Source organism: Vulpes vulpes, chromosome 16, assembly GCF_048418805.1.
Source record: "Vulpes vulpes isolate BD-2025 chromosome 16, VulVul3, whole genome shotgun sequence".
NCBI lineage: Eukaryota > Metazoa > Chordata > Mammalia > Carnivora > Canidae > Vulpes > Vulpes vulpes.
In genome coordinates, this window is record NC_132795.1 from 72,239,472 (window position 1) to 72,254,566 (window position 15,095).

Sequence of the window (15,095 nt, forward strand, 5' to 3'; positions counted from 1 at the left end):
TTAATAGGTCGAGTAAACCTGGGCTTCTTTGCTGGGCTTAGAGAGGTGACTTGTAGGCCAGGATGTGTCCTCTGAATGAAGAGGTGACAGTTGACCCAGGAATACTGAACCCATAGGTCAGGGGGTGACTCAGGGTTGTAGAATTTAGGGAAGCAGGCCACGGTTAAGTCCCTAGAGTTGGCCTTCTCAGGGTGCTTCTGTCCCATGGGGAGACCCCTATCTAGTGCAGGACCCTAGATCTTACCAAACTTTCCCTCCAACTTGAGGGATGAGCAGGCCCTGGTAGTAACAAGGGATCTCTCCCGCACCAAGCTCATTCAGAACTGTTTGGAAGCCAACAGCCTGGTTTGCAAATTTAGGATGGCAGATACGTCTGCTCTGAAGACCAGCACACCTGTGCCTGCTACTCCGGAGACACCTTCCTGGCACCCACATGCTTGGGGAGTATACTTGATACTCATGAGATAAGCTGTGTATGGAGTTCTCCAGTGAGAATTTTTCACCCTCTTAGGGAAGGGAGGTATTTTTTTTTCCTGGCTGTGGGACAGGGGGCATCGTTTGCCTTCTCTGTGGGCCTGACCCTCGCCCTTGCAGGCCAGAGTGTGTGTGAAGGCTTCCAGGGACCCCTTCACCCATAGGACTGGCGACACTGAGAGAGGCGAGCCCACTGCCGTATCTGTGACCACATCTGTCCTGACTCCTTCCAGTGACTCGGGGTGGGGGGGGGGAGCTGACATCTAAATTTCATTTGCATGTGTTTCCAAGTCACATGTTAGGATTGGTGAGCCTCCAAATAGCTAACTCCATCATTCCACTTGCAGACCTTCGTAAGGTTCTCTGTTGCTGTCCAGTCATGAAACGTTTTGCTGGGATTTGTTCCTCGGCTTCTCTAGTGTTCATGTCTTACTACTTCGACAAGTCCTTGGGTTCTGTGCGAGGAGGAGAGGCTGTATCTCATTCTGCCTTGTGCTGCCGGGCACAACATGTTCTCAGCCAACTGTCGTTCGTACTTGCTGACGCTGGATTACACTTGCTGATGGTACACACTCAGACGGGGTTCTCCAGTTTTGTCCATTTTGGACTCTCATAAAGATCTAGTCCCTAAGTCTAACTCAGAATCTCTAGACTATGTCACTTTTATGATTCAGGACTTTAAGAAAAGATGTAAGGAGTCCTCGTGCAGTGTGGACTCTCTGGTCTGATGTGATGGCTTTATGTGTGGTTGCATCATCTTAGATAAGATGCTCAGTGGATGTGACATCAGCCTGTAGCCCCCTGACTGAGCGCCTGGGCTGTGTCAGCACCCGCAGGCCACCTGGGATGTCCACTCCACCCTCCTGAGCTTTGAGCTCTGGAGAAAGCGAGCCCTAGGACTATGCTTCTGTAGATGACCTGTGTACCGTATATAGCATCAGGGGACCTCTGAGCACTAGGAGTGGGCAGACTCGTGGTGGGGAGGCTGCTTTCTCTGCCACGTGGGAACCAAAGTCAGAAAGCCATTTGTGCAGTGCTGGTGACTTTCTCACTGCTGCAGAGGCTCCCAGGCCGCCTCATGGTCAAAATGGTCACCATTTATTGAGCCCTTTCTATGAACAGGCCCTATGCCAACACCGCTTCACTGAATTCTCAGCAAGGAGGCATGGTCCCATTTCACAGATAAGAGAGCAAAGAGAGGCCACTTTGCTCTAAGCGGCAGAGCCAAGTTTGAAATTCAGCCAAGTTTGAACTGCAAAGCCCTTTTTTTTTAAAGCCCTGGCCTCAGGGCCCCCCTCCCTGCACCCGAACCCCTTTCCTTGTTGAACCACTTCCTTCCCTAAGTGAGGAAAGTAGCATGGATCTTCTTCCTGCAGAGCTTAATTCCTTCACCCAACCACTGCTCTGGACATAGACGGTGGAGCTGGATGCCAGGCTCCTGAGTCAAGGCTCCATCCTGGCAGCCACTGCCAGAGGGGAACCAAAACCATGTCTGATCGTTTCCTGTGCCTGATGAACTCTGGCCAGCAAGGCTTTGGGAAGAGGTGCAGATCTCCCCTTGCCTGGGCTCAGGCCCTTGCCTCATATTCAGGGTACCAGTCAGGATAGGAGGAATGTGTGTGGTTCTCCAGGAGGCCTGCCCTCCTCTGTACCCCTTCCCCCACCCCACAGAGGCACAGTTGACAGCCAGGCCCTGAGTCCCACCTCCGCTATTTCCCTGCCCTGGCTTCCTGCAGCCCCTCTTGAAAGCCAGGGAGAGGCAGTCACTGGAAGAGTTGTTGCCACATGGGTTCTATGGCCTGGCTCTGGCCGCACGGGAGACCAGGGCATGCCACACGCCAAGCCTCCTGTCCAGCCCTGGCTTTCCTGTTGGGCCAAGATTTCCCAACACACAGCAGGGGTCCCAGCCTCAGGTGCTCCCTCATCAGGCCTGCACCAGCTTTCCATCCTTTTATCTTTCCTGTCCTCCTGAGCCCCACTGTTTTCTCCCATCTGACTGGGCCAGTCTGTCTGCTGAGCACCTTCTGCCCTTTGCTGTCAGGCACTTCCCCTGTGCCTGTCCTGCCCCCCCCCCCCCCCACCATGCCCCTGTTTCTTCACCTGTCCTGAGCATGGCTGCAGTCCAGCGTCCTTCCAGGTGTTCCAAACCTAGAGCGACCTCAGCCACTGGCCCTTCCATTTGGCACTCATGTTCTGCCTTCAGGACATCTTTTTCTTTCTCCCAGAGATTTGTTTCACTTTTTATGTCTGTCTTCTCTACAAAACTACAAGGTTCTACGTGGAGTCTGGTTTTGTCATTTTTATCATACCTGGCCACGTACTAAATACTTTTCACTTTGAAAGAAAGGATTAACATCTTGAGGCTAAGACACCGTGTCTTACCCCTTTGCATTGCCAGGCGGCTGGTACCATGCTGGACCCAAAGTCATTCCTTGTCGGTGGGCAGACAGGCTGTGTGGAGAAGAGTGGCTACGTGGAGTTTTGCTAGGATTGGAACCTGGGCTGGATGGACTGGCTCACGTGGGGTGGCAGGTGCATTTAATGCTCTCTGCCAGCACTCTGCCTGGAGCACGCATTACCCCTTCTGTGCTTGGGTCCCTTAGTGAGACAGAGGGTGCATTCCTGGTGTCTTGGCTGTGCGGGGGCCTGGTAGCCATGAGCTGGCGCTGGCTTTGTCTGGTCACCACTCAGGCCTGGATTGTAACTCATCTCTGGGTTTTAGCCTCTGTCTTCCTCCTTTTGGAAAAAAAGTACCCTTTCTGGCAGAGATTGGTACATTCTTCTATTTAAGAAAAAAAAAGTGTGTGAAATAGACTTCTGCCATCCTGTGTAGGAAAACAGCCTGCCCCCCTGCTGTTTGAGCACAGTGGTGGCATTTCTGTAGCATTTGGCCCTTACAGTTCGTGGTGACAGGATACAGGGCCTCCCTTCTGCACATCCATGGAAGCTCCACACTGTGCTGCTGTGGGGGAGGAGGCAGCAGGAGGGTGTTTGGGGTCTGGAGGACCCTGCTGAGCTCTGGACAGTGTGGTAGCCATGGGCAGATGCCGTGTCTAAGCAGACCACGCCCAGCCCCAGGAAGTCAGGCTCTCAGCTGCTGCCAGGTGCATGTGCCCTGGGCCCAGAGCACTCTAGCTGTGCCCTGCCCGCCCGAGATCCTGGAAGAGCTGGTTGGCCGTTCTGGCCCTCCCTTTCATCAGCTTCCTGACATTTGTCATCTGAGCCTCGCATTGGCACTCATCACGTAATACCATGCTTTGATGCTTTTCTTGTGGGCAAATCTTTCCCCTGTAGCCTTAGAGAAGTAGGAACTCTGTTCTCAGATCTCTTCAAGACCCTCATACTGCCTACCAAGTTGATTTTCATGGGGCCCTTGAATTGAGCATTGATTGTTAACTGGTTCTTTTTTTCTCTTTTGTGCAAAAAAAACCCAAAAAACAACACAAAACAAAACAAAAACACACAGTAAAACTCCCAGCTCGCAGTAAAATGCCATATTCCAGACAAGTGACAGTAGAGAATTTTCCTTCAGTTGATCCCATAATCTTTGTATCCTGCTCTTTATAGTAGTTAAACCCTAACACAATCAACTCTTGATTAGTTAGTGAGAATTCAGCATTTGGGGATTATATATGACAAACTGTAAATCACATATTAGCTTCCCTAGTTGCTCAGCAAGCTTTGGGGCCATGTGACCCACCTCACGGATAGTGAAAGCTTGAGAAGCATCGTGATTTAAATGGAGTCTAAGCAAGCTGCAGTGAGGGACGTGTGCTGGCTGCAGGAAATCTCACGGTGGGCTCTACGGTTTGGGAGCCATCCGGAACCCTGTCCCTTGAGGGCAGAGGGATGTACCACCTCTCTGTTCCCAGCACGGTGCTGTGGATATGCCAGCACTCAGTAATGTTTGCAGAATAAATTGTCAAATGAGTATGCCATCCGGAGTTGCCTTGTAGCTCAGACTAATACCAGTCACTGAACACATGCATGCCCTGTGCTCTTTCTCTTTTATTTTGTAAGAGTGGTGAGGAAAACCAGTAACTGAGGCTTAATTATATCTCCCAACTTAGGTTTGTGGGGTTTCTTTTTAACATTTTATTTTTTTATTCATGAGAGATAGAGAGAGGCAGAGACACAGGCAGAGGGAGAAGCAGGCTCCACGCAGGAAGCCCAGTGTGGGACTCGATCCCAGGACCCCATTCATGACCTGTGCTGAAGGCAGACACTCAACCACTGGGCCACTCAGGTGTCCCTCCCAAGTTCGGTTTGTAGAGAATTAAAGTAAAGGTTAATTTTTCTTTTCATTGGGTTACATGGAGCATCCCTAACTTTAGGAGTTAAAAATGATCAAAAAAGCTATACCAAATAAAACCTTTGGGGCTTTAGTGTTTTACTAATCTGTGTCAGCAGAAGTCCCTGACTTCTCCCTATTAGGCATTTGGTGTGCTGCTATTGGGGCATCTGTGGCACAGAGACAATTTCTTAGGCATCCATGAAGGAGAAAGTGTAGGTGATAAAAGGAGCAAAAAGCAAATATACATTTGCAATACTTTCAGTGCTTTTGCATTTAATTCCAGAAGGGTAAAAGGAACAACTATTGATTCCTGCATGGGCTTGGATGAATCTCAAGAGCATCATGCTTAGTGAAAGAAGCCAGTCTCAAAATGTTACATACTGTACGATTCCATTTTTGTGACATTCTCGAAAAGACAGGACTGCAGCGATGGAGAACAGATCAGTGGTTGCCAGGGATTGGGGGAGGGAGAGTGTGTGAGTGTAAAGGAGCAGCATGGGGGAGTATTTTGGGGGTGATGGAACTGTTTTGTGTCCCGGCTGTGGTGGTGGCTACATGAATCCATACACGTGTCAGTACTCATGGAACTGTGCACCACAAACAAGTCACATTCACTATCTGATCATTTAAAAATAAAAGAATACCAGAAAGGTGAGCAGTACCCGAATTATATGGCCACCGACAATGGGTTCAGGCCCCCACTCCTCTTCCAGAAGTAACTTACCTCTGTGCCGAGAGGTTCATTAGAAAGGTCTCCAACCTGAGGCTCAGTTCCAAGTCATGAGGGTCATTCAGCAGACCGTTGTCAGGACGCACCCAGCATTGCAATCTGGTTTTCTCTTTCATGTAAAAGATTGTGGCATGTGCACCTCTGCTCCAGACTTGCCCTTCACGTTGTATGTAGGGTGTGGGTTTGAGTGAATGTTTCTTTTTTTTTAAAGATTTTATTTATTCATGAGAGACACAGAGAGAGAGAGGCAGAGACACAGGCAGAGGGAGAAGCAGGCTCCATGCAGGGAGCCTGATGTGGGACTCGATCCCAGGTCTCCAGGGATTACACCCTGGGCTGCAGGCAGCGCTAAACCGCTGCGCCACCAGGGCTGCCCTTGAGTGAATTTTTTGACTACTCCCAGGATTTCCTTTTGTAAGCGTTCACACAGATGTTTACAGGAATGAGTTCATATGAAATTGAACAATAGAACAATTATTCTTTCTCGGCTGTTAATTTTTTTTCCCCTGGAAACATGTCTGTGTGCAGATCTGCATGCGTCTTCATTTCTCTCTGCTGAGCCCCCGTCTCAGGGAGTGACCCCACCATCCACTCACTTGCTGATTTCAAAACCCAGAGTTGATCCTTGTTACTCTTCCCCAGTCCTACTTTACACACCATGTCTTGGATAATGTCTTCCAAATAGCCCTCAAATTGGCCCATTCCTCTCCATCCCATTCTGTCACCTTTGACCCCACCTGCTCCTGATTCAGCCAAATGGATATTTCTGACACTCAGATATCATTATCCTACCAAAAATCTTGTCAAAATAGAGCCCAAACACCTTAACACATCTTAGTATTCTAGAACCATCTAGCACCCCCCTGCCTATTTCTCTAGCTCAGTGTCTTTACTCTCCCCCAGTCCAGTGTTCACCCTTCTCACAGTGCCTAACTCTGGCCTCTAAGCAGAATGCTGTTCCCTGTACTTAGAATCCCCTCCCCAACCGCAACACATCGTATTTGTCTGACAAACTGTCTACTCATTTATCCATCCTCAGTCTAGATTCCGCTGTCTTCTGTGCTGAGCACCCCTCCTTCCTGGCCTCAGAGTTGCGGGTTCTTCTATCCTGGCATCTGCCACACTGTAGCATGATTGCCCCCAGATCTTTTGGTCCTTTTTGTGTTGTCACTCTTGTGTCCCGGCACCTAGCACAGTGCCTAGAGCTAGAAGGTGCTGGGGAAGAAGTTTACAATAACAGACAGGGTTGTCTGTAAAATCCCAGAACCACCACCAGCAGCAGGGATCGAGCTGATGACCTCGAGGAGCCCATGCCTGCTTGTGAATTGCTTGTGGTCAGGGCAGGGAGAGTAACTGTTAATCCCCATGACAAGGACTCTGGGTGCCACTGCAGGAGAACATGGGGGCTGGTGTGACATCTGGAGTTGAGGCTGCTGGGGGCCTTCCCAGAGCTGCTTTCCCCACATCTCTCTGCTTGTTGCCTCTGCCTCTCACCATAGACTGACCCCCGCCGCTCATACTGTCCAGCACTGAGCCCCCCCGTGGGTGGCTGTGGGGGTTTTTCTCTCACATCACAGGGGGCGATCTGTTCGGTGGCCGCTGTACCCACCATCCGGCTCTCCTTCACACAGCGTTCACGTGGTGTGCTTGTGGTGTTGCTTCTCTGCTCTAACCAACGTGGAGACACTTCCCAAATTGGCCTCTGGTGAGCTGTCCCCCTCCTGCAGAGTGGACTTCAGCCAGATGTGGGTGAGGGAGGGGCTTTCCCTTTTTCCCTCTTCTTGCTCCTCTGAAAAGATGGCTTTCCACTGGGGAAACACAGTGCCTTCAAAGTTTGAGCACATGCATTGCTGATTGGAACCCATGATGGGCTCCAGAAGCAGATTCTGTCTCATGGTCTGCCCTAGAGCTGTTGGTGGAAGTACCTGTATCCAGCTCTGTTTGTCAAGGATTTCTAGAAGCTCTGGGGTTGGGTCTTTGGCTCGTGTGCTCAGGCCCTCAACCCAGGTGATTGCAGGGAACTAGTGGTTGAGTGATCACTCTGCTCAGTCCCCAGTGCTGGACCCCTGGGCAGGGAATGGAGTGTGCTTTGGACATAGGGCTGGTTCAGCCTTCTCTGAAGTTGGGTCCAGTGCTAAGCTGAGCCAGCCCGCCTGGACTCCAGCCTAGCATACCATTCCCTACCAAACTGTTAATCAGGTGCCAGGACTGGGACAGACATTTTTGTGCCTCGAGGAGCTCAAAAATTCACCTTCATACCCCATTTTGTGGGGAAAAAGATCAAAAAGACCCTCCAGATAAAGAGAAAAGCAAAAAAAAAAACCCCACAAAGAAACAAATACAAGGATTACATGATGTACATGAGGCAGTGGCAGCTCATGGTCCAGAATAAGTGAAGAAAGCTGAAGAACAATGGATATGCTTTAATAGACCCTGACTCTTGAAGGTTATGAGGTCCAGTTGAAAGGGTCTCCTTTCTACTGGACTGGCCACACCATTTGGTGTAGAATGAGTGACACTAGGGCATAACGTCAGCCCTCCCATGCCATGTCTTCATCTCCTCACCAAATTGTGCTGCTTCTACCTCTGCAGTGTCTCTCTGGCTCTACAGGGTGAGGAGGAGGTGGTGCTGACACAGGTAGGGGAGCAAGGGGTGGGTACAGGGGTGGCTGGGAGTGGTTTAGGCCCAGTTGAAAGGAGCAAGCCCATTGCTTCTTAACCCTGGCTGCACATAAGAGTCCCCTCGGGAATGTCTAACCCATTCTGATGCCCAGACCCCTTCCCCACCAATTACATGAGAATCTCAGGGGCTGGTTCCCAGGTGACTCTCTGAGAGCTCAGGTGGATCTGGGTGGACATGAGGATTCAAAGCCTTGGCCAGGCTCCTGTTGATGGCATGGGTGTCATCAGCAAGACAGGCTGTTCAGGCTGAGAAGGCCAGAAAACAGACTTAGGAGACATTTTCTTGTCTTTAATTATCTTTTAATTACATACATGAGTAATTAAAAAGAAAAACACTACAGAAGCACATAGAATAAAAAGCTGTAATCCATTTTCCAGAGATAAGCCACTGTGTATCTTCTCAGATCTTTTCTGTACTTTGACACCACAGAATGTGAAGCAGCATCTCCTTCTGCATTCTTGGCTGAGAACAGTCGTGTGGTACTGCACAGCCCTTATTTTTGCAGCGTGGTGAAGCTAGGGGGCACAGGGGCCCCAGCTGTCTCCAGGCTGCCGAAGACCTAGAATCTCAGGTGGAGAGAATTTCCTTGGAGACATTATCAGTGAGCCCATCTCCTTCCGTGAACCTTCCCACTGGAAGGGGAAGATGGCTTCTTGGCACTTGGTGCCTAGGGGTTGGTCCCTAGAAAGCACTTGGGGAGTCTCCGGACTGATGGCAGTCCTGCCAGGGAAGGGTAAGGGCTCCCTGTGGGGGACTTGGCCACAGGGATTCTCAGAGAGTTTGGGAGTCAGCAGAGAGTGGGTAGGCCCAGGTCAGGGGTGGAGAAGAGGATTTCAGACCACCTGAGGGCCCTGGCCCCTGGACTGGGTCTGTCCCTGGGGATTCTGTCCACATCTAAGCCAGGTGGTGGCCAGGCAGTTGCTCACACACTTTCCCCCATGAGCCTCTGGGCCTCCATTAGCCAGGGAGTAAAAACACTTTATTGTGGAAAGGACTCTACCTTCCAGTCGACTGGAACTGGAAGTGCTTGATGCCAAAAATAGATGGTCTATTCATCTATTTCAGAAAGCTTAGAAAAGCTCTGGCTGAGATGTGTGGAGGTGGCAGGAACAGGTCCACTGAGTGAGTTTAGTAAGAGTGTGAGGAAGGATGCCGTAGGTTTCTGCTTTTACTCTGATGAGTCCAGCTTGGTCTATAACTGGTTATATTTATACATACACACATGCATATTGGGGTTCACATTTTTTGCAAAAATGAAATACTATGTTTGCATAGTTTCCTGCAGATCCTTATATAAACTTCATAATATATTTTATAAATATTTCCATGTCAGTGAATACATCTACTTCATTTCTTTTAACCACTCCTTAGTATTCTAAATAATTCAGTTAACTATTCCCATACCAAGGAATATTTATGATATGTCTAAATTTTAATACAAATCTGGCTGCGGGTAACATATTTGCTCATTTATCTATGTGTGTGTGCTTCTGGATAATCCTATAGAATAAATTTCCAGAAGTGGAGTTGCTATGCTACATTTAATATTTGGTAAAAACTGCCAAACGGCTGTCCAGAAAAGGTGTATTATTTTTTAACTCTTACCAGCAACACGTGGGAGTGCCATTTCTCACACTTTACCAATGGTAAATAGTATCTATCTTTTTAAATTGCTAATAGTCTTCTTTGTTACATGTGGTGATGAGTAGAGTTGGCCATTTTTAATACACTTATTGGCTGTTCCTTATCATGTGAATTACTCTTACATATTCTTTGCCTACTTTTCAATGGAATTGTTTGCATTTTCTGTATTGCTTTATTTTTTTTTTAATTTTTATTTATTTACGATAGTCACAGAGAGATAGAGAGAGAGGCAGAGACACAGGCAGAGGGAGAAGCAGGCTCCATGCACCGGGAGCCCGACATGGGATTCGATCCCGGGTCTCCAGGATCGCGCCCTGGGCCAAAGGCAGGCGCCAAACCGCTGCGCCACCCAGGGATCCCTTCTGTATTGCTTTAGAAGAGCTCTTTATAAGTCAGGAATAGAGATTCCCTTTCTCATAGATACTATATATATTTCCTCCTCACCTGACTCAGGTCTTTCAGCTTCCTCAAAAGCTTTCAGTGTGGGGACACCTGGGCAACTCAGTGATTAAGTGTCTGATTTCGGCTCAGGTCATGATCCCAGGGTCCTGGGATCAAGTCCCACATTGGGCTCCCCGCAAGGAGCCTGCTTCTCCCTCTGCCTATGTCTCTGCCTCTCTCTCATGAATAAATAAAATCTTTAAAAAAATATTTTGGACTCTGGTGGGATATGTGAATTAGATCTTGATTATTTAGAAAGGGAGAAACAAAGGCAATCTAGTACAGTTGTGATAATGTAATTCCTGGATCTTTATTTGATAAGGTTGAACATTATTTGGATAGTTGTATATAAATCACAACTCCCTGTATATATTTTTTCTTTAGTCTTTAAAGTAAATTTATATTTCATCTCTCCCAAACCTTTTCTACACTGTGAAACTTTTTTTTTTTCCATCATCTCCCAGAAGGAAGTACGGATCTGTTACCAGTCTTCTTTAAACATTTGGTGGAATTCATCAGTGAAGCCCAAGCCTGGGATTTTCTGTGTGGAAAGTTTCAAAATTCCTGTCTCTTTAGTTGTAGTAGGTCAATTGTGAATTTCTGATGAGTCAGTTTTGATAGTTTGTGTCTTTCTCAGAATGTATTCATTTCATCTAGTTAACTAGTTTGTTGGCATATGAGTTGTTCATAGTATTTCCTCACAATCATTTTTATTTCTGTAAGGTCAGTAGTGATGGCCCCTTTTTCATTTTTTATTTTAGTAAGTTGAGTTTTTTTTTTTCCTTTTTTCTTGGTCAGTCTAGCTAAAAGTTTTTTCATTTTGTTGATCTTTTCAAAGAACCAATTTTTGCTCTTGTTGATTTTCTGTATTGTTTTTCTAGTCTCAATTTCATTAATTTCTTCTCTAATCTTTATTATTTTTTCCTCCTGCTTTCAGTTTAGTTTGCTCTTTTCAAAATTTGAGGTGGGAAAAAAAAGTAAAAAAATAAAAATAAAAAAATAAAATTTGAGGTGGTTTATTAGGCTATTGATTGAGATCTTTCTTCTTTTTAAATATAGGCATTTACAGCTATGAATTTTCTGTAAACAGTGTTTTAGCTATAGCCTATTTTTGTTTTTACTAATCTCAGAGTATTTTCTATGTCTCATGATTTTTTTTTCTTTGACCTATTGTTGCTTAGAAGTTTGTTACTTAATTTATTCCAGACATTGTGAGTTTCCCAAATTTCCCTCAGTTATTAATTTCTAATTTAATTCTGTTTTGGTTGGAGAACATACTTTGTATAATTTTAATCTTTTAAAATATATCGAGTCTTGTTTTATGGCCTAAAAAATATTCTACTTTGTAGAATGTTCAACGTGCCCTTGAGAAGAATGTGTATGCTATTGTTACTGAGTGAGTGTTCTGGTCTGTTAGACCTGGTCAGTTTATCGTGTATTGAAGTCTTCTGTTTCCTTTTTGATTGTCTAGTTGTTCCATAATTATTGAGATGGAACATAGAAGACCCCCAACTATTACTGCCTAATTGCCTATTTCTTCCTTCAACTCTGTCAGTTTTGCTCTGTGTATTTTTAAACTGTGTTATTAGGTGCATATATGTATATAATTGTTAAATCTTTATTAATTGACTCTGTTATTACACAATTTCCCACATTGTCTCTAGTAATTTTTGTCTTGGAGTCGGTTTTGTCTGGTGTTAGTAGAGTCACCCCAGCTCTGTTTTAGTTGTTTGCATGGCATATCTTTTTTCCATCCTGTCACTTTCAACTTATTTGTGTCTTTGAACTTAAATTGTGTCTCTTATAGACAGCATATATTTGGATCATTAAAAAAATCTATCCTGTCAGTCTCTGTCTTTTATTTGAACCATTTAATGCATCTTAATTTAATGTAAATATTTGCCTTTAATTGTTTTCAACAAATACCTCAGTGGAAGGGAAAAGGCTTTTCACACTGAGGGAGCTCTGACTCAGGATAGATTAGGATTTTCCAGGGAACCACCAGAAGGGTAGAATGACAGTTCTCTGGGAATGGAGCTTTGAAGTTCAACTTGGTTCTTCCCCCTCTAGTGACTGCCAGACTACTGATTTACAGAGTAATTGTGAAGCTGTTGGCTTTCAAGGCTACCATGGAGCTCGAGGGCAGAGGGTTGGAATAAGGCAGGTTAAAATGCTCACTTCATACTAAGATTTAGCTGTGTCTCTTGATTAATGCTTCCTGGAGTGCTGCAAACCAACTTTGGTTAATAGCCAGAGTTGTGACAAAGTTGATTCTAACTCCCCCCCCCCCCCCGCCCCAGTTTTCTCATTGCTTTTATGGAGGAAAGATTTTTTTTGGAGGCCCTTATTTAGTCCACCACTTTTATTAATATCACCTGCTTACACTTTTATTATTAGAAGTATTTTGAGGGGCTCCTGGGTGGCTCAGTTAAGTGTCTGCCTTCAGCTTAGCTCATGATTTCCAGGTCCTGGGATGGAGCAAAACTTGCATCAGGCTCCCTGCTCAGCGGGCAGTCTGCTTCTCCCTCTGCCCCTCTGTGTCTTACCACGTGATCATGACCTGAGCCAAACGAAGGCAGAGGCTTAACCGACTGAGCCACCCAGGCATTCCAAATTCTGAGCTTCTAAAGGCCCTATCTTCATCTGCATTTCTAGTTCTTCCTAATGCAGCTTTACTGAGATAACTTTTTGTAACTCTTATCACACTGTCAGTCATATTTTTGTAGTCATTATTTGATTCTGAACTGTAAATATTCTTCCCATAGCATCACTGTGGCTTTTGGCTTTTATTTTTGCTAAGAAACAAAAAATGCACCTGCTACATGTTTTACCACAATAAAAAAAGGCAGTTGTTCTTCCCACCATCATCGGGGTTTAGCAGCTCCTTAGCATGGAATTGAAGGCCTTTACATCCCTGGTGTGTAGGGTGATGATATCCAAGTCTGGAGGTAAGACGCCATGCTAACTGAGCCCTTTCATCCAGTTGCTGGAGAATTCAGTCACTGAATTCACTGTCCAGCGACAGATTTCAGTGACTGTCTTGATGGAATCATCTCTGTAAAGTGCAGCCCCTGTTCTAGGGCTTCAGCTTCCTTCTGATGCTCCTGTAGGACAGATGCCTAATGGACACAGACACCCTTCCCACCCTCTTGTGCCTTTTTGTGCCAGGAGCCGTCTCACTATCCTCCTTGTGAGGTGAAGCCAACTCTATGGTCTCTTGTTTCTGGGGTGTGAGGACTGGGCAACCAGTCTCTAGAAAGCTCAGGTTCACCCTCCCATTTTTCAAGTGCCTGCAGGTGGGGATCAGATCATCCCTGCTTTGTTCTTTCCTCAGCTGCACTGAAGAGGCAGGGCTGTCCTGGTGGTGTGGCCAGGCAAGCTGGCTGTCAGTCATTGTGGGAGAGGGTGGCATTCAGGTCACCTCCACCTTACATCCCTTCCCCCTGCTTCCAACCCTGCACATTTCTTCGCTTAAGGCCAGCACATGAGGTTGTGATGGGTCCCTGGCTCCGGCTAGCCGTTGTCATGCCCTGTCCGTCTGCGCTGAGCCCCACGCCTAGCTCTGTGAGCTCTGTGGCCTCTGTCCTCTGGCTGGTGCAGGAATTTGCTGCCGCTGCACGCTCGCCCCCTTCAGTGCTGCTCAGTCCCTGGCAGGCAGCGGCAGGCAGGTGTCTGCTGCCGAGCGCCAGCTCCTGCCCCGCGGGTCCCCTCACGCCCTCTGCTGGCCTGTGTCTCCAGGTGGATCCTGCACCCGTGGGGTCACCACCCCTCCCTCCCCGCACGGGCTGCTCCCTAGCCACAGATCATCTCCCGTGGGCGGCACTATTTCCACATCCCAGGGACTTAGGGACGGGACAGCCAGAGCAGGCCTTGTGTGTGGAGGTGGTGTGGGTGGGCGCCCATGTGCTGCATTCTGAGAGATGCCAAAAATAACAGTGAGCAGTGATCCCTCCCATTAGCTCCCATACTTCCTCTGTGCATTACATCACCTCGTTCTGTCCTCCACAACAGCCTGTGTGACAGTTCTTGTGAGAAGTGAGAAACTGAGGCCAGGCTGGAAAGTGACAGCCAGGACTCCAGTGCAGACAGCGCCTTGGTGCTCTTTCTGTTCTACTCAGGCCCAGCCTGAGTATTTTTTTGTGGATTTTTTTTAAAAGTTCTTATTTTAATTCCAGTTGGCATACAGTGTAGTATTAGTTTCAGGTGCACAGTATAGCCTTTCACCACTTCCATACGTCACGCGGTGCTCACCACAACGAGTGCTCCTCTCTCTATTTCGATGTCGAATTGTATCACCTCTGGTTCTTCATGCAAGTTGCACTTTGTGTTGGCACCGTACAAATGCAGTCTCCCCAACATGTTGTGGGCCAGTGGGAGCAGTGTGCGACTGCTTCTACCCCAGGCCGGGCTCCCAAGTGCAGGTCTCAAGGCCACCAGTGTCTGCACCTGAGAAACAACTTGTTTTTCCTACAACTCAGTTTCTTTTCTGCTTTGAGCTCCCAGGGGTGCTTGGCCACCAATCTCAATCTCAGCCAATGTGGTGTTCCTTCCAGCCCTCAGCAACCGTGAATAGCGTCTGTGTTCTGTGTTCTGAGAGGTGGCCTGTGGTGCTTGGTATCTGGATGGGAGAAATACTGCTGGTGCTGGCGCCCTGGTATATCTGCTTGGCCCATCAAGACCTCTATTCTCCATCTTCTGTGCCAGTCACTGTGGGTTGGCACCAAGGCTTTCCTTGTTGTCATCTCTTTGAGTTTGGTGGCCTGCTCTACCCCAGGCCACCCCTGCCAAATAACTCAGGAGTTATTCGGCTGCCCTGCTTCTACTGGGGC

General features: G+C 47.4%; 1 protein-coding gene across 5 annotated transcripts in view; it reads left to right on the forward strand.

Annotated features, from left to right (window-relative positions):
- CRACDL (CRACD like) overlaps positions 1-15,095 on the forward strand; it is a 126,688-nt gene that overhangs the window by 34,509 nt on the left and 77,084 nt on the right. The gene's annotated exons all lie outside the window — the stretch shown is intronic.